Source organism: Aythya ferina (assembly GCF_964211825.1).
Source record: "Aythya ferina genome assembly, chromosome: W".
Classification (NCBI taxonomy): Eukaryota; Metazoa; Chordata; class Aves; order Anseriformes; family Anatidae; genus Aythya; species Aythya ferina.
Genome location: NC_140313.1, coordinates 14,528,165 through 14,554,653, shown reverse-complemented (window position 1 = coordinate 14,554,653; position 26,489 = coordinate 14,528,165). Strand labels below are relative to the sequence as shown.

General features: G+C 39.7%; 1 protein-coding gene across 2 annotated transcripts in view; it reads right to left on the bottom strand.

Annotated features, from left to right (window-relative positions):
• The window catches only part of LOC311426277 (transcription factor RFX3-like), a 201,563-nt gene extending 199,280 nt beyond the window's left edge, over window positions 1-2,283 (bottom strand). For both annotated transcript variants that reach the window (XM_084502539.1, XM_084502540.1), the window contains exon 1: window positions 1,955-2,283. The gene's annotated coding sequence lies outside the window, so the exon portion shown is untranslated. The remainder of the gene's footprint in view (window positions 1-1,954) is intronic.
• Window positions 2,284-26,489: the final 24,206 nt, after the last annotated feature.

Sequence of the window (26,489 nt, the reverse complement as noted above, 5' to 3'; positions counted from 1 at the left end):
TGGATATACTTCAGATACAACTGATGTGCAATGCTTCCCAACGTTGCCACATCCAAACTATCTCAAGTGAACTGTGAAATGTTAAATCATGTGGAGGTGAAGCATCTAACAAGGAAAAGAACGGTGAATAGGAAACAATTCAGCAACAGGGAACTGAATTGAGGAGCTCAATCAAGACTGAAATTGAGCGTCAGCAAATACAGAAAACAGAATTGTAATATGTAGATTAACAGACAACACTATCAGCAATAGGCGGTGGGAAGCAAAACAGGTCAGAAACATAAATTGCAAAAACAAAAGACGACGTTGATAAAACAGAAGATTTAAAGACTGATATTTAGTTTAACTCCTTTTCTAGAAACAAAATGAACAAGATATTTAAAGGATGTTATCTTCCACCACTGTCTGAATACAAAAAATCCCTTTCAAAATCTAGCATTTTGTCTTCCACTTTCACAGACTTGTGTCTGTTTGTTTAAAAAAAAAAAAAAAAAAAACAGAAGATCTAGAAAACTTTTTTTTTCTTAATACAATGTTACTTTATAGTTAGGTCAAAATTTCAGTCTTAGTTGAGAAAAGGTTTACTTCAAGAAGACCAATAATAGGATAAAAATACCTGTTTTGTGCCAGTTTGTAAGAGGCAACTAATAAAATGGAATTGAACATTAGAGAGATAAACTAGAGCAAATCTAAGGAAAGCAATTATACAGGAAACACCCATGGGATTTATGTTAAGAATCAATGAAAAACACTGGCTAAGGGTCTGTGAAGGATTAGATACCCACACAGTACTAATGTTTTTCTTCTTTTAAGTTAATTTACAAATAGGTTAAAAGCCACAACAGTTCTGTTACTATGTAGAAAAGCAATGACACCTTCATTAGTTAACAGAAAGACACTATAATAGGTACATTTGTTGTAAGAAGGGATTGTCTTCCTAAAACAACATAAGCTAGGGTTAATCAACTATAAGACTGTTTAAGAACATCTACTGAGAGAATACAACCTGATACAGGAACTAAATGACAACAAGAAACCATGCATACCAACTAGCAAGTTTGGACCACCTTAATTAAGAAAACATATGCACATAGATGGTTATTATTCCTATAGAGCTTTTCATTAAAGCCTTCTTTTGCTCTTCAGGAACAAATGTTTCTAAGAAAATAAGACAAAGACACAGCATTGGGTGCTCTAAATACACGTAATTCTTCTGATTTTACTGAAAACTTAGTGGTTTCTATACTATCAGATTAAATTCTACAAGTAGTATGAACTAGAGAATTCAAGAAGGTTTGAATCAGTTCATGAAAGATAACACAGTCAAGTATTCCATTTAGAACAAGTATGTTTATAAATAATGTGAAAATATCAATGAGAACAGAAAGTTGGGGACTCAGAAGCACGATTAGAGTTAAATTCTAAAGCTTGCAACCCAACAGATTAGTTTACAGAAACGACAGCTAATTACAGTGAAGAATTTCATATAGCACCCATTAGCCTCTCAACCTCCACTATTAACCACTAATCACACCTTCAAGCCAATTTTAAATGATCTCTAATCCCTCTGCTGTGTTACCCACTGGCCTTCCCTATCAATACACAAAATATTCTGGAACATTACAAGCACCACAGCATCTCAGATCACAACTTCCAATAAAACAGATAAATTCCCTTCATAATAAACAACCACAGAACAATGTGCATCATTTTCGGAAAAAGTGGAAGTTATACTTATTCCCATATTATAAAATGGGTGAGAAGAAAGGTAGAGGACATGAAAGAATTCGAGCTGTCTTCCACCCCCACCCCCCCAATAGCAGAGCCCAAAGGAGCAACCCCTGCACAGATGCTGCAAGGAAAGAGAAGATAAAGGTTAGAGTAAAAGGAAAGAAGAAAAAAGGGAGAAAAAGACAAACCGTTATGCAAATGCGTGCATAACAGCTACATTCACCTGAACTGCGGAAGGTTGTTCTTGCTGGTAGCGGCTGTTCTTGTAGGTGACGATTAGGAAGGAAATGGAAAACAGCAGAAGAGCAGCTGTTGTTGATGAGTAATAGTCACCAAGGCTACAGTGACTATGGCGCTTGATTCACAAGGCAACAGTTGCTATAACTCACAAAAGAGAGAGAGAGCAAGCGAGAGAGGAGGAAGCAGTGACCCAGCGTAAGCTACCCGGAAGAGGCAGAGCCTTTCTTATGACGGACAGCTTCTAGGACCGGAGGGGAGGGGGTGCGGTTTCCTTAACGGGGAAGGAAAATAAGGTTGGCAGGGACGTACTAATTCCTCCGCCTCCCTAAAGGCATAAGATGGCACTTTCTATTCCCAACAAATGAAATAGCAGTACTATGACAATGGACAATCCCTGGATGTAAGTCACACTACATTAGAGAGGCTAGGGAAGAAAGATGATGGCTGGTGGCAGTGGCTGATTGTTCAAAAGGATAGCAACCGCCAAGCTGAAACCCGAGTGGGAGGGAGGAGAGAAAGGGGGTGTGGTCATATCTACATATCTATCTCCCGAGTGGATCACTCTTACTGACATCCTGATGTCACATCCGATTAGCAACCAAGAGAAAGTTTTTTTGCTTGTTTGTGTTTTTGTTTGCTTGTTTGTTTTTGTGCAGGGATCTCTGTTCAGGGGATTACTTTGCTTTTCCACCATTCTTGTTTCCTGCCACTCAGAAGCAATTGCAGAGTAAGCAGGAACTTGTTTTGTGCTCACTGTTTGTCACCTTTCTACTAATTTTTCCATCAGAAAATGGCAGGGAAGAGCTGCTGATAGATGGGGTATTTGTGGCCAGCAGGGAGGTGATTCTCCCCCTTCTCCCCCTCTATTCTACCCTTGTGAGGCCCCACCTAGAGTACTGCATCTAGGTCTGAGGCCCCCAGCACAAGAAGAAACTGAACCTGTTAGAGCAGGTCCAGAGGAGGGCCACAAAGATGATCCGAGGGCTGGAACACCTCTCCTGTGAAGATGGGCTAAGAGATCTGGGCATGTTCAGCCTGGAGAAGAGAAGGCTCCGGAGTCACCTCATTATGGCATTTCAGTACTTAAAGGGGGCTTTTAAAAAAGATGGAGTGTAACTCTTTGCTCAGTCGGATAATGATAGGACAAGGGGGAATGGTTTTAAACTAAAAGAGGTGGCATTTAGATGAAAGGTTAGGAGGAAAGGGGAGACCTTGTAGTGACTTTCCAGTACCTAAAGGGGGCCTACAGGAAAGCTGGGGAGGGACTCTTTGTCAGGAAGTGGAGTGATAGGACAAGGGGGAATGGCTCTGAACTAAAAAGGGTAGATTTAGATTAGACATTAGGAAGAAGTTCTTTACTTTAAGGGTGGTGAGGCACTGGAATGGGTTGCCCAGAAATGTAGTGATGCCCCATCCCTGGAAGTGCTTAAGGTCAGGCTGGACAGGGCTTTGAGCAACCCAGTCTAGTGGGAGATGTCCCTGCCAACGGTAAGAGGGTTGGAATTACAGAATCACAGAATTTCTAGGTTGGAAGAGACCTCAAGATCATCGAGTCCAACCTCTGACCTAACGCTAACAGTCCCCACTAAACCATATCCCTAAGCTCTACATCTCAATTAGATGATCTTTAAGGTCCTTTCCAACCCAAACCATTCTATGATTCTATAAAAACATTTTGATAGGACAGAAAAGGAAGGGAAAATAATAAACGAATATACAAAAGAAGTAAGGCACAACACAGTTGCTCACCACGCACTGACCGATGCCTAGCCAGACCCTGAGCGTCTTCTGCTCCCCCCAGCCAACTCCACACATATTAATTTTTCAGCTTGACATCATATGGTATAGAATATCCCTTTGGTCCATTTGGGTCAGCTGTCCTGGTTGTGTCCCCTCCCAGCTTCTTGTGCACCCCCAGCCTCCTTGCTGGCAGGGCAGCACAAGAAGCAGAAAAGTCCTTACCTCTGTGTAAGTACTGCTCTGCAACAACTGAAACATTGGTCTGTGTGTGTAGGAATGGGTTAAAAGTGGAAAATTGGTGAGGACAATAGGTTGAGAAGGGAAGATTGGTGAGCATGATTATAAATACACTCAAGTGACATTGCAGCTGGGATGGACTAAAGTCTGGAGAGTAGTAATGCAGGAAAACATACATGTATATCTATTGCTTTTTATGCTCTGTGTGTTTGACAAGTGGAACATCTTTGTATAGACTTGGAGTTGCCCTATCAGACATACTTGAGCTCCCTGCCTTGGTATGAAGAAGATCAAAGCACAGTGAAGATCAAAGCATGGTGGTAAACTACACCTGTGTGAACCCTTGATAAACAGATGTAAACAACAGGTCAGCAATCCTCTAGCATGGACCGAGTTCAGCAGTGCCTGTGTCCCCATTTGTGTGCCTCTGCCTGAGTGTTGCTTGCTTCAGAGATCCCCTATTGGCAAGGCAATGAAAATAAATGTACCTTGTGTTTCAGCCATGGGTCTGTGGTTGTTCCTGCTGCCTGCGCTGACTCGCACATTTGGCATAGTCGGCAGGATCCAGGAACAGTTATGCCATGGCTAGCAAAAAAGTCAGAGGCTGGGGAGGCTGTGGTGGCGACTCCCCACATTCTGGGATGGCCCAGTACTGAGTGCTGAACCCCTGTGTCTGCTTTCCTAGCTATGATGGCTCCGCTGGAAGCATAGCCTGAGCTAGTTGACAGGGCAGTGGTTACCCCCTAGACAACTGAGATGGCTATGTGAGGATTGCCATGGAAAGTGGCATCAGAGTCTTCTTGCAAGCTGGCAGTGAGATTGGGATGGCTATTAGCTACTGGGTTTAGAGCTCTTGACTGTGAATTTGTAACATTATGTAGTAAAGCGAGAGAGTTGGAAGAGGAGGTCAGGACTTTACAAGATGCAAAGGTGATTGTGCAAGAAGTAAGTACTGCTCAAGCAGAGCTGTGCTATGAGCAGCAGTGCACTGTAGAACAGCTGGTGGTGCATATTGCTAACGAACAAAGGCGCAGATATGGGAAAAGTGGGGGTTCGCCTTCCCAAGTTCATACTCTTACTATTTAACCTTCATGGGATCCCAGGAAATGGGATAGAAATATCTGGAGTGAGTCTTCAGACTCTGAGATTGAATTTGAGCTAGACTTAGAAGGTAGGGAGGTGGTAGAAGCACAACATACAAATGAAGGGGCAGCAGGAGCTGGCAGATGAAGGGGTATAGATGACACACGCTTATACCCCAAAAGAGTTAAGGGAATTTTTAGAAGTGTGTCAGCAAAGCAGTGGGGAAGGTGTATTGGCATGGGTTTTGTGAGCTTGGGATAGTGGTGATGCATCTATCCATTTATTAATGGATGAAAAAGATCTATTAAGCCCTATAGCTGGTGATGATCAGATACAAAGAGGATATGCTCAATTACAAAATACCAGAGATCCCGATGGGCAGGTTATTATTGAACGTAAACTATATCAGTGGTTGTGTGCAGCAATTTTAATAGCATATGCAGATCCTGTCGAATTAGCATCATCCCTCAGAAATTGATATACAATGGAAGAAGTTATTAATTTAGTGCAGCAGATGGGGATGGCTCATGCGTTAAATTACAGAATCCAATCCAGATAGGGTAGCAGTAACAAGAAGTATCAAAATGCAGCTTTTGAGAGGGATGCCTGCTTCACTGAAACCTTTGATTATACCAACAGTCTTGAGTGCTACTGGTAATGTAGGCACCCTAGCAAATATCTAGAGGGAAATTTGGGATCTAACTTCAGGAGGATCTGTGCAGGTGGTAAATAAAGGAAAGCCAGCAAAACCAAAAGGAGTTGCATCATGGGTAACAAGGAAACAGACGTGGAATGATCTTGTGCAAGCTGGTATCCCACAATCAGAAATAGATGGGATCACAACATGTTTCACCAATAGCAAAAGTTAGCACCCATGTGGAGAAAAAAAAAATTCCCCCTCCACCCTGCCTGCCACCTCAAGGCAAGGCCCTACCTGGCTGTTGTGGTCTCAGGTGAGACTGTGTGACGTGTGATTGAGACGTGATTGAGACATACTTTTGTACAAAGCGAGTGTGGAGTCCTGATCTGCAGTTCCGTAGCTACGTGAGGGGTGTGGCCAGAAACAGACGAAGTGTGAGATAAGAGAGAGAAAGGAAGAGTCTCGGGAAATTTGGTGTACAGTACCCCTTGCACGGGGAAGTGCTTGGCAGTACACCAGGGAATCTGGTAAACTCATAGGTGTGTGGTACCCCTTGCATGGTAAAGTGCTTGGCAGTACACCCCTATTTTCCAGAATTGGAACGTTAGTGTGTGGTATCCTGTAGGAGGGAAAATTCTGTAGCAGCACACTGACAAGGGCTAGGAAAAATGGGAAAATGTGGATTCCAGGGGACAGAGAGATATCCCTGGGGGAGTGCCTACTGACAGTTCTTCCTGAAGAATGATAAGAAATTGGAAAAATAATCCCAAAATTAGAGATTATAAAAGGAAAAAAAGAAAAAAAAAGTTAAATATTGTGTATCAGTCTGGATAAAAGAACCAATTAAGGAAACAGCAGTATTTTAGCCAAAATAAGGGTCTGATGAAAATTCAGGCTTTAAGTTTATATGTAAACAATAAGATTCCTTTTTTGGAGAAGGAGCCAAATTATGCTCCCTATCATCCTAATATTGCACTGGTGGCAGCAGCAATTGCTCCAGGAAGGGAGACAGGGACTGCAATTAACACTGTCAACACTGTCCCTAGAGAAGGAGCATACTCTAGGCTCTGGCAAGAATTAGAACAAGGTAGAAGATATATTGAGAATTTCGCCTTCCCTGATACTAACAGTACTAACACTGTATCTTCTTAGGTGAACCCCTCCCACCTCTTCCTTACCAGCAGAGAGATTAGGAGTTTTAAGAAGGAGATTAAGTCTTTAATTAAGGACCCCATCAGGCTAGCTGAACAATTAGACCAGTTCCTAGGGCCTAACTTATACTCTTGGGGGGAAATTATGTCTGTACTAAGTATGTTGTTTACAGGGGGAGAAATGGGAATGATCAGGAGGAGAGCTGCTATACAAGAATGGGAAAGAGCTCATCCTCCAGGACCAGGGGTAATACCGGCAGGGCAGAAATACCCACTTGCCGACCCTGGCTGGAATAATAATAATGCGCAACACAGAAATCAAATGAGAGACTTGGAGTCAGAATGAGAAAGTACTCGTGGATGAATCCCGAGGACCCAGTATCCCAAGGACTCTTAAAAGTTCATTTTGTGATTAAAGCCTGGAAAGATACTCAGAAAAAGCTTCAGAAGGTGGGGGGATGTAGTGAACAGTCACTGGGGGGCCCTCCTGCGGGAGGCCCTGAAGGTGTATGTCAGGAGGGGAGATGAGAAGGAAAAGCAGAGAGTGAAACTAATGGTATTGACAGTGTAGCAAGTAGTGAGGCAGAAAGAGGAAGAAAATCTTCAGGGGGAGTCAGGGCCAGAATGGAAAGGAGAGGAAGATAGATGAAGGAATGGCAGGCAAGGAAAGCTACCTGTGTTGTGGCCTGAATCCTAGCAGGGACAGGCTTTGATAAGATGTTTTAAGTGTGGTCAGGCTGGCCACTTCAAATAGGAGTATCCAGCGTGGAAGAAGGAGGAGAGAGAGCTGTTATACATTTAGAATCTGGGAGTCGGGGCTTCTCAGAAAGCTACTCCCACTAACAGCCCCTGATAAATGAAAAAGGGCTCAAGGGTTAAGACAAGGACATGGGGATCACTCTACAATTATTGTTGCGGGCAAAACAGACTTAGCATAGGAAGATTAATAAAATTTATTACCTATTGCTGATAGGCTGTGACTCATGGAAAGCTGACTCCACAATCAGTAAGATTGTAAAGTAGGTATGTTTATTCAGCGCTGGGCAGCACGGGGGGTAATCCCACCAAAGTCGTGCACCTCTAACACGGCAACTTTCTTTGGTTATATGCAGTAAATATTTACATATGCACAAGGTTTCCCAGTATGCCTATACATATTCATAACCTGCCCCCGCTTAGTATTAAAATTAGCTCCAAGAAGTCATTTCCATAAACTCCTCCCCTCTGCGCTTGCACAGTGCCTTCTGGTGGTGGAGGCTGAGGGTCGTGAGGATGAAGTAAGATGTCTTGATCAGGGTCGAACTTTTCACCTTGTCTCCTTGAGCATGCTCTCTGAGCCCTTGGTCACAATCTGGGCCATAAGGTCGGTTTGGTCCGGTTGTCCGGGACTGAGGGGCTCCTGTTATCTCGAGGCCTTGCATGTTTGACATTCTTTATCTTGTCCTTTTAAGAACAGTTCTCCTTATCTCTGAGCCCTTGGTCACAGTCCGAACCATGAGGTTGTTTTGATCTGGTTCTTGGGGTCCGAGGGGCTCCTGTTATCTGGAGGTCTAAGCGCAGCACAGGCACAGTACATCGCAAATGTAGCACATATTCATTCTTAATCAATCGCTCTCTAATTTCTAATTCCATGTTTCAGGGTCAGGCCGACAAATAGGGCCCTCTGTTCCCCTGAGAAGAGAGTCACCTACAACAATCACCCTTCTTTCTGTCTTGGTGGAGGCAGTCCTGAGGCGTGGAGTCGACTTCCTTGCCCTAGGCATCAGTTGCATTGGTGAAGCTCATATAATCATCTACACCAGAAAACAAACAAACAAACAATTAGTTTAATCATTTTCACTTCTGGGTGACTCAGTTCCTGGTGCCCCAATGTGTGTTCATACTTCATGTTATAGTGATAAGATAATCAGAAAGATGGAAAAGCTTCTAAATAAAATAAAAAAAAAAATCCTAATTGAAGCTGGATCTTTCAGCTTAGAAAATGAGTTAAGGTAAAAAAAAAAAAAAAAAAGACAGAGTGAGTGGAAAGGATGTGTAAGTAAAGAGTATCTATTATTACTTACAGTGGAAGAAGGAAGAGCCACAAAACTTTAAAATACAGCAAACATTGACCAAGAAACATGGAAATATTTCACTCATTCTATTCCCAGAATCTATTGAGAAATTTTGAGCTATTATTTGTTTAATTTATAAAATGAGCAAGGATTATTTATTATATCACTACTGGCAGAAAGAAAGTAATCACAACATGTTTTTCTGATCGTTTCTTAAGATATTTTTAAATTATTAATGGTTTCCAGCATGTATACTTGAGGTTTATAGATATTCAGTTAAAAGAACCAGGCATGTTGAGAATTTTGAAACCTTGAGGGGGAAATTTTTAAAACAAATAAAAACTATTTCAGAAGAGAGTAAATTACTGAAATCAAACTTCAGTGAACCAGAAAACTGTATTCACCAACCATGTTAATGAAGAAGAAATATTCCTAACGGGTGGATAGTACAACATAAGAATTTAACAACACTGAAGTGAGTTTAGGTTGCTGAAATTCACCAGTTCCTTTGGTTACCACACATTATATTTAATCTTTCATTTTTAACTTCCACTAGGGGAAAACAACAGTCATGCACAATAACAACTGGACATGTTTACAGGAAACAAACAAACAAACAAACAAACATCTCTTTCTCCTTAGTGTAAGGAATGTTCCAGAAATTCCTGTCAATAGAGGGCTTGAAGGGTATCAGAGGTATCTGAGTCTCAGATACCTCTATCAGAGACCTTGAGTCTCTGATATCTAGGGGGGTTTCAGAATAACTGCTAACTATTGTGACTATTGCATGGGATGCTGCGCAAGTCTCTGAAATCTGGCCAAGATGGACAAAGGAGAAGGACAAGGACAGAGCCTGGGAGGAAGAGTATGAGCCTTCGGCATGAGAGACCCCCGGAGGGACCACTGGAGACTGATACGCATGCGCCAGTGGGAGGGTTTGGATTCCAGGAACTAAATATAATAACCCTGCCTTTTCTAGAAGTAGTAATGAATATGTAGGAGCCTAGGAGCATAAAAACCAGATGCCTGATGTAACGTGTGTGTGTTGGAGGAGCCCAGACTCCCTGCGCACCCAGCGCTGTTTACTTGCCTTTTATTGACCCCATAAATAAATCTTATAAAGCTAAATTGACTCGGTATTTATAACAATTTGGTGACCCCGACATGATCCTCTTGGGTCCCGAGGCTGTGAACGGCTAAGGGAGGTGCCCCCACCCTTGTTTTGTTGTGGCCCTTTGCCGGGAGCAGTACGGAGCCCAGCAGGATTACGAACATAAGAGGCAAGTAAAGAACAAGGAGCTCTCCCCTCCTCTGGTTTAAACCCGTAATTCTGCGCACGAAGATCCGAATGAAGATTTATCATTTCGTGACTATGCTGTTCGGTTGGGTGTGTTCGGTTGTGTGCCTGTGTGTAAGGGTGTGATTGAGATGGAACTCAGTTCCAAAGTGAGTGCGGAGGTCTTCTAACCGCGGTTCCAATATTCTGCGAGGGACTCGGCTGGTGAAGGACCGAAGTGATCGTTCTAAGTATTTGTGGGTGGGATAACAGTCACAAGACACCTTTAGATACAGGCACAGACAGGAGTTTTGGAACTTTTTTTGTATAAAAAGAAGTTCCAGGAATGGGTCAGAGACAAAGCAGATCCTTAGTCTCGGGAGGTTTGAGGAGGGACCTCTGGTTTAAAAAGGGGGAAAAATTACCAGATATTCCACCTGCTAAAAAAAAAAAAAAAAAAAAAAAAGCTAAATTGAAAATTGAAATTGAAAAGCTAAATTGAAAAGCTAAATTGACTCGGAATTTATAACATTAGGAAGATGTTGTTACTTTGATGTACTTACATCCAAGCTGAGGTAGATGCTGTGCTTTCTTTTATACGTCTGAATATGGCAATTCAGTTCTGTTATATATACATATCATACATATTGCTTATTTACAGTAGTTGTGTTTCCTTAACACAAATACTGTGTCTGAGCATCTCTTTATCTTGAAGGACAACTACAATAAAATATTTCAATGTCTCAAATGCATTATTGATGAGAAAAAAGGTTTAACAAATACAAGTGCATTCTGAGAGATAACAATTTATGTGAATATTGGACAAAATGCTCTATTCAGTTTTTACCCAGGATTACAGAAAACATTGCATGTTTGCTGCAGGACCTTGTCAAGTATCAACAAGAATGAGGCTGTTCCAGGAGTGAGGACAAGGCAGAAACAGTGGGGTCCCACAGCACAGGCGGGGCTGCAGCCCCGCAGCCTGCAGGCATGGCTGGCATGGGGATGGTGACAGGTCCTATCGACAGCTCCATGATCATGAGGTAATGAGTCAGGCTGAATCTTCAAGAGGACCAGGGAAGATTGCTGGGGCTTTCCTGACCACAGGCAGGGTGTGTCACCGTGTTCTCAGTTTTTATAACTGATATGAACAAACAGCTATAATTGCAACAACTCACACTGGAGACAGTCTGAGGATGCTGCCATCTCATCTTGGCTCTAGAAGAACGAATATAGAGAAATTATATGAGTTATGAGATGTAATAATAGCGTAACATGGGTGTACGTGCCACTGACTCAAGTGGGAATTTTTGATAGAGAATGACAGAGAGCACACAATCACAGGACATGCAAACCTAAAATACAGTTTCATGTGTTCTTTCTTATTTTTTCTGCGTGAGAATGTAGACAGACTAAAACATTATCTTTGGCAATCTTAACCAAAAAATGGCCAAATGATTGTTTAGCCATACTTAAAAAATAAAATGCTATTATTTTCTTTTCGTAAAAAAAACCAACAAAAACAAACAAAAAAAGTAAACCATAATATACTGTTATGATAACTATGGGAAAGAGCAAAAAGTAAGAGCAATTACTATTTTTAAAAAAGGTTGGTCAGCTTTGGGATGGAGGTCCTGTTTTCCAAGTATATTTTCAAAATACCATTTTCCATTAGATGGTTCAAAAATTAAACAAGTGTGGGAGGGCCTTTGGATGTCAGTTAATATTTTCACATCGATAGAGGAGTTTAATTCATTATTATTTGTGCTTAAGGACCCTAAAAGAGAAATGTAATTCCTCCTCCATATAGTTCACAAATAAAGTTCAGTCATAACTCCTTTGATTAAAACTGTCCTGGTACACCCTACTAGAGGTGAGTGGTAGCACTGTGGTTTGTATCCTGTTGGGCCAGTCAACATGGTTTTGGAGTTCACGATGAGGACTTAACTCTGCAAATGTTGAAAATGTCAGAAAGCTTATTCTAATTACTGCAACTAAGAGTCTTAAGAAGATTCAGAAATGTTGAATGCCCTATAACTGGATACAAACCGTTGATCTAACCTATCCAGATCCCTTTGCAGAGATCTCCTACTCTCAAGCAATCAACACTCTTGCCCAACTCAGTGACATCTTCAAAATTACCGAGGATGCGCTCAATCCCTCCATCCCGATTATTGATAAAAATGTTAAAAAGAACTTGTCCTGAGACTGAGTCATGAGGGACAGTACTGGTGACAAGCTGTGATCTGGACTGAGGTCCAGGCTGTTATGAAACACTCTGTTGATATACAAAATGAATGGAAGCAAAAGAGGATTGAACAGCAACATTTAGCTCAGTCATATACTTTTAGAATGAAATATTTTACAGAGTAATGATTTTGAGTTCAAATTTCAAAAGTGTATACAGACAAGATTTTATTAAAAATAGATCTGGTTATCAGTCCTGAACTGAAACCAACTGAAAATAAACTAGCAAATTCAGATCTGAGATTTTTTTTTCTCTCTGAAGTGGGATGTTTTTATCTGCGGATAGTCTCTGACCTTTTAAATTAACTAAAACTAATGAAGTTCTAGCTGTGTAGGATTCAATGGTGACACTGCTTTCAATAATGTATGATTGCAGTCAGAAACTTTATCCGAAGAGGAATAAAATGTAAATTTGTGTTATATGTTTTTTTTTCTAATAACTTAATCTAGGCAATTTTCAGTCTTTAAAATGTCAGTTCAGTGCTTGGAATTGTCTTTGAATTTTAAAATATAAAATGTCAGACCCTGAGAATGGAGTAACTGCAGCAAAATGTTATTACAATGTGCAAAATCCTCCTGAGAAAAGAATGGAATTAAACTTTTATAGAAAATAAGTAACATGATACGGAAAAGATGTATAACAGAAAGACGCATTCCTTTCTTTGATGTAAGGTTAGAAAATGGGAAAGCAGTATGAGAATGCTTTTTCTCGTTGAACAGCAACGACAACATTTCTGCTTAATCTGAACAAATGATATGTTTATAGCACTGCAGCTTAGCTAAACTCTGCTAATACTTCTTGTCCTTTCCTTTTTGAGGGTCTCACAAAGCTGGTGCTTTCTCCCTTCATCATACAAGAGCACTGGTGCTCCAGCTCTCTGATCATCTCTGTAGCCCTTATCTGCACCCATTCTAACAGATCAGCATCCTTTTTGTGCTGGGACCCCCGACCCTCTTTTGTAATTTAAGTTTGGTAGAAACTCCTGTGTGGATTTCCTAAACTAAAAATACATTTGATTTTTGAAACTTATCATAGTTTGCCTATGTGATTATAATCAAATCTGATATTCTGCCAATAAGATTTTCTACAAAGTTGTTTTCTGTGCCCATTTTGGTATTGAGTATCCATTTTGACTGTCTGTTTTCTGAAATTTTGCCAGGCTGTACTGTTTTCTTAATTAATACTGTAAATATTATGACCACAGATCTGCTCCATAAATGAGGGGTTAAATCATTTTTACTTATGCTGGTGTAATACATAACTGTCGTGGTTTAACCCGACTGGCAGCTAAACACCACACAGCCGTTCGCTCACCCTCCCCCCTCCCTCTCTGGGACGGGGGAGAGAAATGGAAAGTGAAGCCCGTGAGTTGAGATAAAGACAGTTTAATAAGACAGGAAAATAATAATAACAACAATAATAATAACAATAATAATAATAACAATGATGATGATAATAGTACTACTACTAATAATGTGTACAAACAAGTGATGCACAATGCAATTGCTCACCACCCACTGACCGATGCCCAGCCTAGCCCCGAGCAGTTCGGCCCCCCCCTCCCCCGGCTAGCCACCCCTATATGTTGTCCAGCATGATGTCAGATGGTATGGAATACCCCTTTGGCTAGTTTGGGTCACCTGTCCCAGGTGTGTCCCCTCCCAGCTCTTGCTGCACCCCCAGCCTGCCCGTTGGCAGGACAGAGCAAGAAGCTGAGATGTCCTTGGCTTGGTGTAAGCACTGCTCTGCAACAATTAAAACATTGGGGTGTTATCAGCACTCTTCTCATCCTAAGCCAAAACATAGCATTCTACCAGCTACTAGGAAGAAAATTAACTCTGTCCTAACTAAAACCAGGACAATTAACTCAGGAACAAGTAGGAAAACTGTTCCAATGAAAATGCTATGATTCCTTGTGGTGGTTTTACCCAGCTGGGTAGTTAAACTCCACCTCAACTGCTGTCTCATTCCTCAGGCCAAACAGACTCAGCCCAGGGAGGTTAATATAATTTATTACCTATAACTAAAAAAATGTAACACTGAGAAACTAAGAGCAGGGCTCCCCTGCTCCACCCCCCTGCCCCCCAGCCCTTTCCATCCTTATCTATGTACTCACACCAAGTGGCATAGGAAAACACCACTGACCTTGGGGTCTACAGGGCTGGTGCTCTCTATATTTTCTCACTCCTCTCTCATAGCTGTTGCATGGCATTTCTTATTCTTTCTTAAATCTGCTCTCCCAGAGGCACAACCAGCATTGCTCATGGCTTGGCTCTGGCCAGCGGCAGGTCCCTTTTGGAGCAGCTGGAACTGGCTCTGCTCTGACATGGGGCAGCTGCTGAACTCTTCTCACAGAGGCTACCCCTGTAGCCTAGCCCCCCTGCTGCCAAAACCTTGCCATGTAAACCTAATACAGTTTTCAGGAGCACCAAAGAGTTTCTGTCTCCAAAAAGCTTCATTCTATATAGGTCCATGCAGCCCAGGTGTCCAAGTTTGCCAGAACTTGCTAACGTATTACTTGTCGGCCAAATAACTATTTTGAGCATAGGGAAAGCAAAACGGGAGAAAATTTGTGTCTATTTTTAAATTAATTTTAATTTATAAAATTACCACTGAATCATCTCAAGTTTCTGCTCCAGGGAAATCTGAAATTTTTCACAGTAATAGCTTCTTTTATTGTTTCTAACAATGCTGATGTCCTATGCATACAAGTAATTCCATCAAGTTGTTTTAATTTCTTCTGTGACCAACAAATCTAGAAACATCAAGGTTTCCTTGGAGAACAAATGGCCACACTATTGTGTGGGACCCAGGAAAGGTAGGTAGAGCAAACACAGAAAGGAAAGGCTGTAAGCAGAGATATGGAAAAAAGGGAAAAGTTTCATCTTCCCTGCAATAAGCATGCAGCAAAAATAAAAAATAAAATAAAATAAAATAAACTATGATCAGGTTTCTACCTGAATTGAGTTATTAACCTTAGCAACCAGAAGTACCAGAATCAGACTTCAGATAAATAGAGCAATGTATCTGTAAACATGCAACCAGAGCCTCAGCTTTAAATTAATAGAAAAAGTCTTTACTATATAAATTCTTTTACTGTAAACTCATTGCTAAGCCTTTATCATTTAATCCCATGTTTTACATTAGGAATGGAAGTTAACATTATTTTTAGGATTATTTGGCCTTTTATTCTACTTTATCACCATAGACCCCTTCATTCCTCCTCCATTTCCCACTTAATGAACTCCATTATTCAATTCTGAGTTTTCTACTTCATTGCTGCTTTTCTCTTGCCAGTGATGCAATCAGAAAGTATACTAATGTGCACAAGAATCTTTCACAGTTGCTCTTAAAGCAAACTGTTCATCTCAAAAATACAGGCAGAGATACTGCCAGAATTATGGTCTGTTATAGACAGAAAAGAAAGGAAGAAGGGAAGGATAAGGGGGGGGGGGGGGGGGGGGAGAGAGAGAGAGAAGGGAGAGAGATAGAGAAAAAGAGAGAAAGAGGAAAAGAAAGAGAAAGAGGGAAAGAAAGTCCTCCACTCTGTGACTAATCTATTTTTCAGGAAGGGGTCTGGAAGTATCTTTTCTATATGCAAAATTTTAAAATGCTGCCACCACTAATGTTGTTTTACAGTGGATTTGGCTTTCACCTCATCTTGCATCAGTCCACTATCTCCTTTCCTTAATTCTAATCCTAGAATTTTAGTATTCTTTCAAAATCTTTTAGATTCTTTCAAAATCTATTGGAATGCATGTTCAGTGAGGGAAGCTCAATTTCAGAGCTGGTTGCTGACAACCTTGTGTTTGACTTGCAGCTAAAAGCCTGATTTGCTGTTCATTGAAGAGCCACATCATTCCATCAGAAGCTGATGGTTTCTCTACTCTCCTATCTTGGTTTTAGTGACCCTATCTGTGTACTGTGGGCTAATGCAAGCTCTGACAGATGTGACACCAGCTGACTGATGCAAATTTTTACAGGTCACCTAAAAGCCCATCCTGCTTTCGTCAGTTTTCCTCTAGGTTTGTATCTTCTCCCTAAACCTATGTATGACAGCAAGTAATATTTATGGACAATGGCATCTGAGTTGACAAAAAAAATAATAAAGAATAATTTCTTCATACTGTCATTAATATTCCTCCTCAGTACCACCTACCATTTCCTGTTGTCCCTTTTCAGGTAGGTTAAGCTGGTTCTGTCCTACAGTTAGCAGCAGCTGTGAGCAATAGAGGCTTCTGAAGGTCACATTTAATATACACAAAATTAATTCTGTGGTGTGGTACACTTGCATTGAGTTTATTGGCGAGGTTTTTTGCTGGAGGGCTGCAGGGGTGGCCTCTGTGAGGAGTCCAGAAGTGGCCCCATGTCAGAAAAAAGCTAGCTCCTGATGGCTCCAAAAGGAACCTGCTGCTAGCCAGAGCTGGGCCACTGAGTGATATTGGTTGCACCTCTGTGATAGCATATTTAAGAAAGAAAAAAAATAATGCTGTGTAACAGCAGCTGGGAGAGTGAGGAACAGCCGTTTAGCCCCCAAGGGCAGTGCAGCAGGAGGGCAGGAGGTGCTCCAGGCACACATCAGCAGTTCCCCTGTGGAGAGGCCCCTGGAGGAGCAGGCTGTCCCCCTGCAGCCCATGTGTCCCACATGGAGCAGATTTCCGCGCTGCAGCCCGTGGAGGAGCCCCCGGTGGAGCAGGTGGATGTGGCCTGGAGGAGGCTGCGGCCCATGGAGAGCCCCCCGCAGGAGCAGGCCCCGGGCCAGAGCTGCAGCCCATGGAGAGGAGCCCACGCAAGAGCAGGGGGTCTGGGGGGGGCTGCCGCCCACCCGTGCTGGAGCAGTGTGCTCCTGGGGAATGGATGGACCCCGTGGTACGGAGCCATGTGGGAGCAGTTCTTGAAGAGCTGCTGCTTGTCGGCAGGATCAGTTCAGGAGGGACGGCATCCTGTGGGAGGGACACCACGTGGAGCAGGGTCAGAGAGTGACCATGAAGGAGTGGCAGAGATGAAGCATCATGGGCTGACCACAGCCTCCATTCCCCGTTCATCTACACTGCTTGAGGGGAGGACAATGAAGAAGGTGGTTGGGGGACAGGTGTTTTCAGTCTGCTTTCAGTTCTCACTGTTCTAGTGTTATCAGTAGGCAATAAATTATATTAATCTCCTTTATGCTGAGTCTGGATTTCTCCTGATGGTAATTGGTGTGTGACCTCCCTGTCCTTATGTCTTCCCATGAGCTTTTTTTCATTTTATTCTCTCCCCCTGTCCTTCTGAGAAGGGACAGAGAAAGTAGCATAGTGATGTTGAGCTACCTCCAGGTGTTAAACCACCACAACTTGCATGGACAATGAAGGAGAGACAGGAGGAAGAGATTGGAGGAAGAGATGCGTGCAAGTCACGCTCTGTTTTCCAAATGCTAAAAACATTAACCTTCACTTTTTGCTCTTCCTGGTCATTGGTGCACTGAACAAGTAGATCACCTAAGTAATCATGACAGTCTCTTATGAAGTCCTCAACTGGCTTCTGTTCTTCAAGGAGAGACTACACTTCCTGAAATTTTTGTGTAAAAGAAAAAAAAAAAAAAAGATGCAACCACCTTACCTTACCTGCAATAATACCTGCCCCAGGGAATAAAAAAAATGCATAAGTGGTACTTCAGTTTTCTTGAACTGTGAAGATTGCGAAGTCTCATTCAATTGCTTCATCTGCCTTCTAACTTTACAAAAGGCCAAGCCTTCTTAATGGAAAAGACCAGATCTTGATTCTACTGATAAAAGTTCTGTCCTGTTGCCTCTCCTCAGTCTCTTTTTTAGCTACACTCTTTTGTGCGTTAAGTCTTCCGACTCAGAAGCTTTCAGCCTTTTTTTCTCTAAACTAGATCTTAATGTTACTTTTGAGTTCAAGATTCTTTCAAGCAAGTGTTGCTTTTTATCCACAGTCAGGACATTACCTTTTCTTTCAAAGTTTCCTTTTTATGGACCGAGGCAGCGAATATATCATGAATTTTCCTAAAATAGATTCCAATGTCAAAGATTACAAGGAACGTAAAATTATCTCCTTAAATAGCTGCAACATCACCAACCCAATGATTTCAGTTCCAGTTCTGCAGAATATAGCTTCTAAATACCTAGAAAGAATGAGCCTTTTTTGTTGTTGTTGTTTGTTTAAAATTAAGTATTAAAATAATTGCTTTTATATATGTATATGCATATCTTTGTATATATACATATATTCATGCCAGAAAATTCCAGCTGTGAATTTCTTCACATTTATAGACAAGTTTCCCCACCTCCTATGCTAAAGCAATAGGAGAATTGGCCATCACGTATTGCAGTTTCCTCTGAACAGGTACAAACTTTTCATAGAAACTAGAATATCACACCCAGTAAGTAGTGAATTGCTGATAAAACCCAGACAACAAATAGCTGTGGGAATATAAATAAAGAACATACTGGAGTCAGAGTACAAAGAGTTTTCAAGAAATGGAGTGTCTACCTCCATTGTTAGATATTATACCCAAGTCTCTTCTTTAAAAAGTTTACATTTTAGTATCACTCTTATGTTTTTGTTTGACTAAAGTTCAAATGGATGTGCTATACAATGGGAAGGAAAAAAAAAAAAAAAGAAAAAAAAAGGATTAGGAAGGGGAAAGGGAAGAGGAAAGTGAAGCCTGAAAAATAGTTCTTAAACATTGCTTTCTTTCTGTAGATTAGCTTTGTGCTGAAGCTGACAGTTTAAGTGAAAGAAGTCAAGTCTTTAATATGCTTCTGCTCCCAGCAGGCTTTTGACACTTCTTTTAACCTAGAAGTTTATGTACATACTGCGTCACTCATATGACGTGTAAGAGCCATGTTTGTGGCTATGGCTCTTACAATTATATTTTTTACTGGTGTGAAGTCAGCAGCAATTTTCAGCTGGTATAGCATTCTTTATATTAGCTGTGCCTACAGGCTCTATTCAACTGTAGCTTCCCTGTTTTATTAAATGCATCCTTATTTACATGTACAAAACTATATGCAAATTCTTACAAAAGAATAAAATAAAATCAAAGCTCCATGAAACTGAAAAAGTTTAAAACTTAATAACTTATCAAGTAGAACAACAACGCATTAGCTGTTGTTAAGAAGCCAGAGGCTCTGTGCAAAGCAATAGTAAATAATGAAGTCCTAAATTAACCTTTAACTGTACACTTCCTTTTTTCCTGCTCTAATAAGCAACGGAGAACTGGCTTTCTACAGCTTCACCTCTCAATTTTCTTTTATCCTTCCATTGATAATTAAAAGAAAGAAAGAAAGAAAGAAAGAAAGAAAGAAAGAAAGAAAGAAAGAAAGAATAGATAAAAGAAAAAATAGATAAAATAATAATAAAAATCAAGAACCTTTGGAAGTCATCGTGTCCAACCCACCTGCTCAAACAGGTAGACCTGGAACAGGTTGCCCAGATGTGTTTTGAATATTTGCAAGGAGGGAGATTCCACAGCTTTTCTGGGAAAACTGTTCTGGTGTTCAGTCACCCACACAGTGAAGTGTCTCCTGATGTTCAGACATAATCTCCCATGTTTCCGTTTTTTCCCTTTGCCTCTTGGTCTGTGATTGAACACCACTGCAAAGAGCTTGGCACTATATATAGACTTGGTGTCTACCAGGACCTTCAGGTCCTTCTCTGCCAAGCTGCTTTCTAGCTGGTGCCCCTGCTGGACTGTATTGGTACCTAGGTTTCTTCCTCCCCAGATGCAGGATTTAGGATTTCTCCTTGTTGAACTTCATGAGGTTCTTGCCAGCCCATTTCTCCAGCCTGCCCAGGTTCCTCTGAATGACAGCGTGATTGTCTGGAGTATCTGTTACGCTTCTCAGTTTTGTGTCATCTGAAGACTTGCTGTGGGTACACTCTGCCCCATAATCCAGATCATGTACCTGTGAAGCAGGGCCAGACTCAGTACAGTGTCAGGAGTACACTGCCATTTACTGGCCTACAACTAGATGTCATGCCACTGATCACCACGTTCTGGACTCTGCCATTCACCTAATTTTCAATCCACCTCACTGTCTAAATATACCCATACTTCAAGAGTTTAAATCCTCCAAGATGATAGACTTCTCAGTGCTACAATGAATTAGTCGCTCTTCTCCAAGTCTGCTTACTCTTGTTATAAGACAAATAAAACCAAAACAAACCAAAACAAAACCAGCCCTGCCACCAACCTGCTAATATTAAGGCAAAAGATGGAAATGCAGTGAGTCAAAACATACAATCACCAAGGTTATTTTGAAGTGCATTTTATATCAGACTGCTTTTCGGCCTGTCAGGAGAGGGAATACCATAAAGCTGTGTGTGTTCAGAAAAATACTGAAAAAAAAAAGGATCATTCTTCAGTGGCCATAACCATTAGCAACGCCACCATAAGCCTGTCAAGTGATTTCCACTAAATAACCTGTGCTCTTAGTGCTTCTTCATCAACTGTTTTTAACTGTTTTTAACCCTACAATTTATTGTTATTCCTTTGAAAACAAACTTAACTCTCCGTGGTCTGGTTTACATATTGGTAATCTGTACATAGTAAACTCAGATAAGAAAAGCTGTCTTGTGTCCTAAATTTGAAATAGTGAGTATGAACAAAACCATGCTAATGAAACAGAATTCTAATATCATCTAAGGAATTAGGAACACCTTAAATGGGTCATTAAATCACACAGAAGGAGAAAAATTGAAAGGTATAAATATTAAACAATAATTTATTAAGCAGAGTTGTCAAGTGAGTATCCTCTTTAAGCAGATTTCTATCAATAATGCAGAGGAGATGCTGTATCTCCTGAAATGTTATATAACCACCCAGCATTTACTTTCCCACAATGGTCTATTTTATAGGCATAATTATTCTCTTGACTGTAGCTGATGGAAACTACAGGCAAAACTTATTGTATTTTAAAGTTAATATTATGTAACAAATTAACTAAAACAAAGGGATTAAAAAAAATAAAATGTTATACTGAAGTCCATGTGGCAGGGCAAGAATTTTGATCCCTGGCATTTCATGAATCAAGGATAGTTAAATGAACTATGCAAGATATTTTACTGCTTTAGAAAAGAGACCGAGGAAAATAAACTTTTTTTTTCTTAATTTTATTTTTTTCTCAATATTTTTAAAATACTTACTTTTGTCCTCACTGTTCAGTGAGTGGCTACCCTTATCTTCATACCTTCCAAATATGGAAAGGAGGATAGAAATTGCTGTTCACCTTAAATGCTTCCTAAAAGTCTGTTTTAACGCACTCAAATATTTAATGTATATGTTCTGCCCATAGTCCAAATGAGTAGGAGGCCAAATGTGTAATTAGGCACAAATGTTGGCTATGTGCCTGTTTGGTCTTTCCTAGGATACATCACATTCTTCTGCTGTTGAGTCCAGCACAACATTTACATCTCTGCAGACATTTTTGATGTTTCTTTTTTATGAAAGATATCTTGGATTTTGTCTATATTGTCTTTTACCACTTCACCCATACAATGCATGAGAAATGCTATAGAAATGCTTTGGACATTTGTCTCCAAACCATTCTTTTAAGTCTTTTTTCTTTTTTTTCCTGTCACTTCTTCATCCTCAAAGGAACAAATATTCCACTTAATATAAATGCAAAGCTGCTTTGTCTATTTCTTCCTTATTTGTTATTAGTCATGACTTTTCCAGTTGTCTTTTTAGACTTAGATGCTTTACTGCCACATTTCCTTTTCCAGCTCTGTGGGCCTTTGTTACATTGGCTTTTGAGTCATTTTAGCAGTTTCCACGAAAATTTGAGGCTCCACACATTACCATTTCATCATTAATAACAAGCACACCTTAATGCATATTGTCTTTTGCTGTCCATACAGGTTTCTACGTGTTTAGTTTCACATGAACGTATATTCATAGTTCATTGTCTGCTGTGCTGAACCTAAGAAAGAAAAGTTCTCTTATTCTTTGCTTGGGCACTGAAGAAGTTTTTCCTGTCTTGTGTGACACAATATCTTCTGATTTTGTGTTGTGGAGGCAACTGTGTACTTTAAGTTGCATTCATCTTTATATCCCTGATGTTCTCTTCTTTTCAGATGGGTTATTCTCAAGGAAATAAAATGCTCTGAGGAAGTAAACCATGGCATTCGCAAAGGTTCAGGGTTAATTATTTCTAACAGTTATAATTTTTGAAGATGATTCCTAGTTTCCCTTGTCCACTAACATCCAGTAATATTATTATGCTGTAAGATACAACTCTAAGGTAGAATACAAGAAAAAAAAATGCAGTCAGAGCCAGTAGAAGTGTTAGCTGCAGGCAAAGCTAGACTCAATTCTCTGCTGTCTTTCTGAAAGTCTGACCATATTTTTTGTTCTTCAACCCTGCTTTTCCTGGTTTGAGTTGATCTGGTACTACTACTAAAACAGGCTTCCTGCATTAAGCCAAAGATGAGAATAGTGATACTTTTATTATTCCCTTCACCCTGAGGCAAAGACGATATCTGTATCTGAACTACGACTTAAGGGGGCATTTTAAAACAACTTTCTAATCAGATCAACCTGCAGCTGCTATGCAAAATTTGATGAGGTTGCCACCCTGTACAGAAAATGTCAGAGAACAATATCAAGTAGTTGTTAAGCTACTGGAATACCACACTCTCATGGCTACTTATATTACATTCTTAGGACAAATAATGTTTATTAATATTGTCTCAACATTAAGAAAATACTAAACATTTGTCAAGCTGAATGATAAACAATTGCTTTGTTATTTTGTCCAAAACCATTCTTAAAAAAAAAAAAAAAAAAAAAAAAAGTACATTATTATAAGCTTGCTGAGAAAGTAAGACTCTTGTAGTTGCAGTTATAGCAGAGTCAATGTTCATGCTGTGGTCTTTAAGAGCTTCTGTTTCTCAGTTAAATATTTCTATGAGGTTAAAAACAAAAAACAAACAATAATAATAAGAAGAAGAATTATAAAAGAAATTCCAGTTACTGGAATTTTTTGTTGTTTCATAGAATCATAGAATCGTAGAATCATAGAATATCCCGAGTTGGAAGGGACCCATAAGGATCATTGAGTCCAACTCCTGGCACCACACAGGTCTTCCCAAAATTTTAGACCATTGTTTGTTTGCTTGTTTATTTTTGGAGGGTAACTTTTATGCAGATAGACTGCATCTCCATGTCACTATTCTCAAGACAATGGAGTCATATAACCATAGAATATTCTGAGCTGGAAGGGACCTATGAGGATCCTCAAGTCTAACTGGCTCCACACAGGACCACTCAGAAATCAGACCATATTTCTGAGTGCATTGTACAAATGTTTCTTGAACTCCAACAGGCATGGAACTGTGATCATTTCCCTGGGAAGTCTATTCCAGTGCTCATAAAGCTTCTCAACGATGATGTCACCCCTCAACTTTCTCTTCTCCAGGCTGAACAAACCAAGCAACTTCAGCTGCTCCTCATACTTCTTCCCCTCTAACCCCTTCAACATTTTTGTTGCTTTCCTTTGGACATTCTAGCAATTTTATGTCCTTCTTATAATGTGCTCAAAACTGCACACAATACTCAAGGTGAGGTTGCACCAGTGCAGAGTAGAGTGGCAAAATCATTTTCCTGGACTGGCTAACAACGCCATGCTTGATGCACCCCAGGATATGCCTGGCCCCTTTGACTGCCAGGGCACACTGGTGACTCATATTCAACTTGCCATTGACTGAAACACCCAGATTCCTTTCTATGGGTCTGTTTTCCAGCCTCTCATCCCCCAGTCTGTATATTAGAAAATGATGATTGAAATGAGCAATCAAATAAAGTGTGGTATAGTGAACAGAATATTTCATGTTAGAAATATCTGAAGCTAAGAATGAACACAACTGCAGCAAGATGAACACACCTCTGCAAACAGTATTAACGTTCCTACTCTGTCTAATATGATTGTCAACAATGTGGTAACACTCCAGAGGGGAAAAATAAAATTAAAATAAATAAAATAAAATAATATCCAATATATCTCCTATATAAATATATATATATATATATATTGACCCCCCCATATATACATGGGATTTTCTAAAATATAATCTTGGTGAAAGCCAGAAGACATTAGATTGTGTTTTGAAATCTAACAAATAATTCAAATTGCTATTCTTTAGACTTAAAATTGCAACATTTCCAAAACATATTTTCCCTTCTTCTTACTTTTGGTTTATTTTTAACATTGAAAATCAATCAATCAATCAATCGATAAATGGAGTGTTTTACTTTCTAGGCAACTTTCCATATGCAATTATATATTTTTTGTTGTTGAGATTAGCTTTTTATTAGTGGAGTGTACAGATTTTATTCTCATGAAGGAGAAAAGGTTAATAGGTTCCTATAAATACACTAATGTTTTGTTTGTTTTCTACACCCCATTTTCATCATGCGTATGATGGAGCAGGATAGGAAACCATGGGCTTCCTTCATTCAAGGCATACAAAAATGTTCTTTGAATCCAAACGATGTATTTCTAATTTGCAGTGAATATATATATTTTTTTTCATTTTAAAACAGTAATGGAAAAAAAGTACTAAATTTTAGAGGAAATATTTCTAAGGTGCACATACCGTGCTGTACAAAATGTTTCAGATGACAATATAAGACCACTGGCAAAAGAATTATTTTAATTCTGACTGGCCTACAGAATAATGATTAGGTTTTATAAAAATATCTCTTATCAATTGTAGATTCTAGCATGAAAAACAAACCTTAAGGCAAAATCTTGGAATTTCAACTGCAGACTTGATTCTGAAGGAAAACTCCCATTACCTCATGCTCTGGCAATATGTTTGCTTACAAAAAGGCAAGTAGTTCTCATTCTTGACGATTAATTCAGCTTTTTGATATATATAAATTAAACAAACCAGCTAAATTTCTGAAGGTGAATATCACTAAGATATTCACTCTTTGTTCATGAGTATCTAGAACTGATCCACTAGTGAACGGTACTCGTTGGGAAAAATTGGGGAAAAAATGTTAATGAAAGGATTCTGTGCAGAAATCATAAGCTAGAAGTCAAACTTAAGAAGGGTGGGAAGGAAGGAAGAGCATTGTTTGTAAGTCTATACGCCAGATACACCAGTCAGATACAGCACAGAAAGACAGTCCTGTATTCTCCTGTAGTATTGTTAGATTGGTAGCTATGCTTATGCTGTGTATGAATCCTTTAATGCAAACTAACATATCACAATTGCTTTGTTAGTGGTGGTGATTTTTCTTTGTTTTTGTTTGTTTGTTTGTTTGTTTATTGTTTTTGATGCGTTTTGTTTGTTTGTTTACTCCATCTTGCAAGAAAAACAAGCAAACATGAAATCATAAAAATAACATATACTTGTGTAGGATACTGAGAAGGTAAATATTTCTGTGTTTATTATATAATAAAAGCACATCAGTAAGGTCTGAACTATAGGACTTGTGATGCATTTACAAATTATTTAGAACTATAGGCATCTTTTTAGTATAAATCACCTTTCTGTGTCCTTTCCGTGCTGCTTGCAGTTATAGGTCTGTAACTTTTAACATGAAAGTTTAGTGTGTTTAATGATTCTTACCAGTGCACAGATTAGCAGCAGATTGCTATGTCCAGTAGTCACTCACATTATCAGAAGAATTCTTTATGGATAAATATTTGAAAATACATGGACTAGTTAATGTGGATGCCATTTGGTCTCCCTAATATAGGATTTTAATATTATTTAAACATCCCAAAAAATCCAGCTGTTGCATTTTGTCTACCATTTATCTCTAGTTATCTCTAGTGCCCTAAGATGTATAAAAATGGTACCAAGTAGTTACATTTAGGTGAACAATACCACATCTTAAATGATGCCATAAAAAAACATGCCTGAAGTGATAATTAAATAGAGAGATAATTAAGTAAAAACTATTACAGTTCAAGTGTATCTAAATTATTACTTCTTTCAGAAAGGATTATCATAAAAGGAATTACATTTTGCTGCCAAAATTTGTTATGCTATAATAAAGTTTTCCTTTGTCATCATGATGTCAAAATTAAGTGCATGTTTGTTTAGAATGAAGGTACATAATAGAATGGAA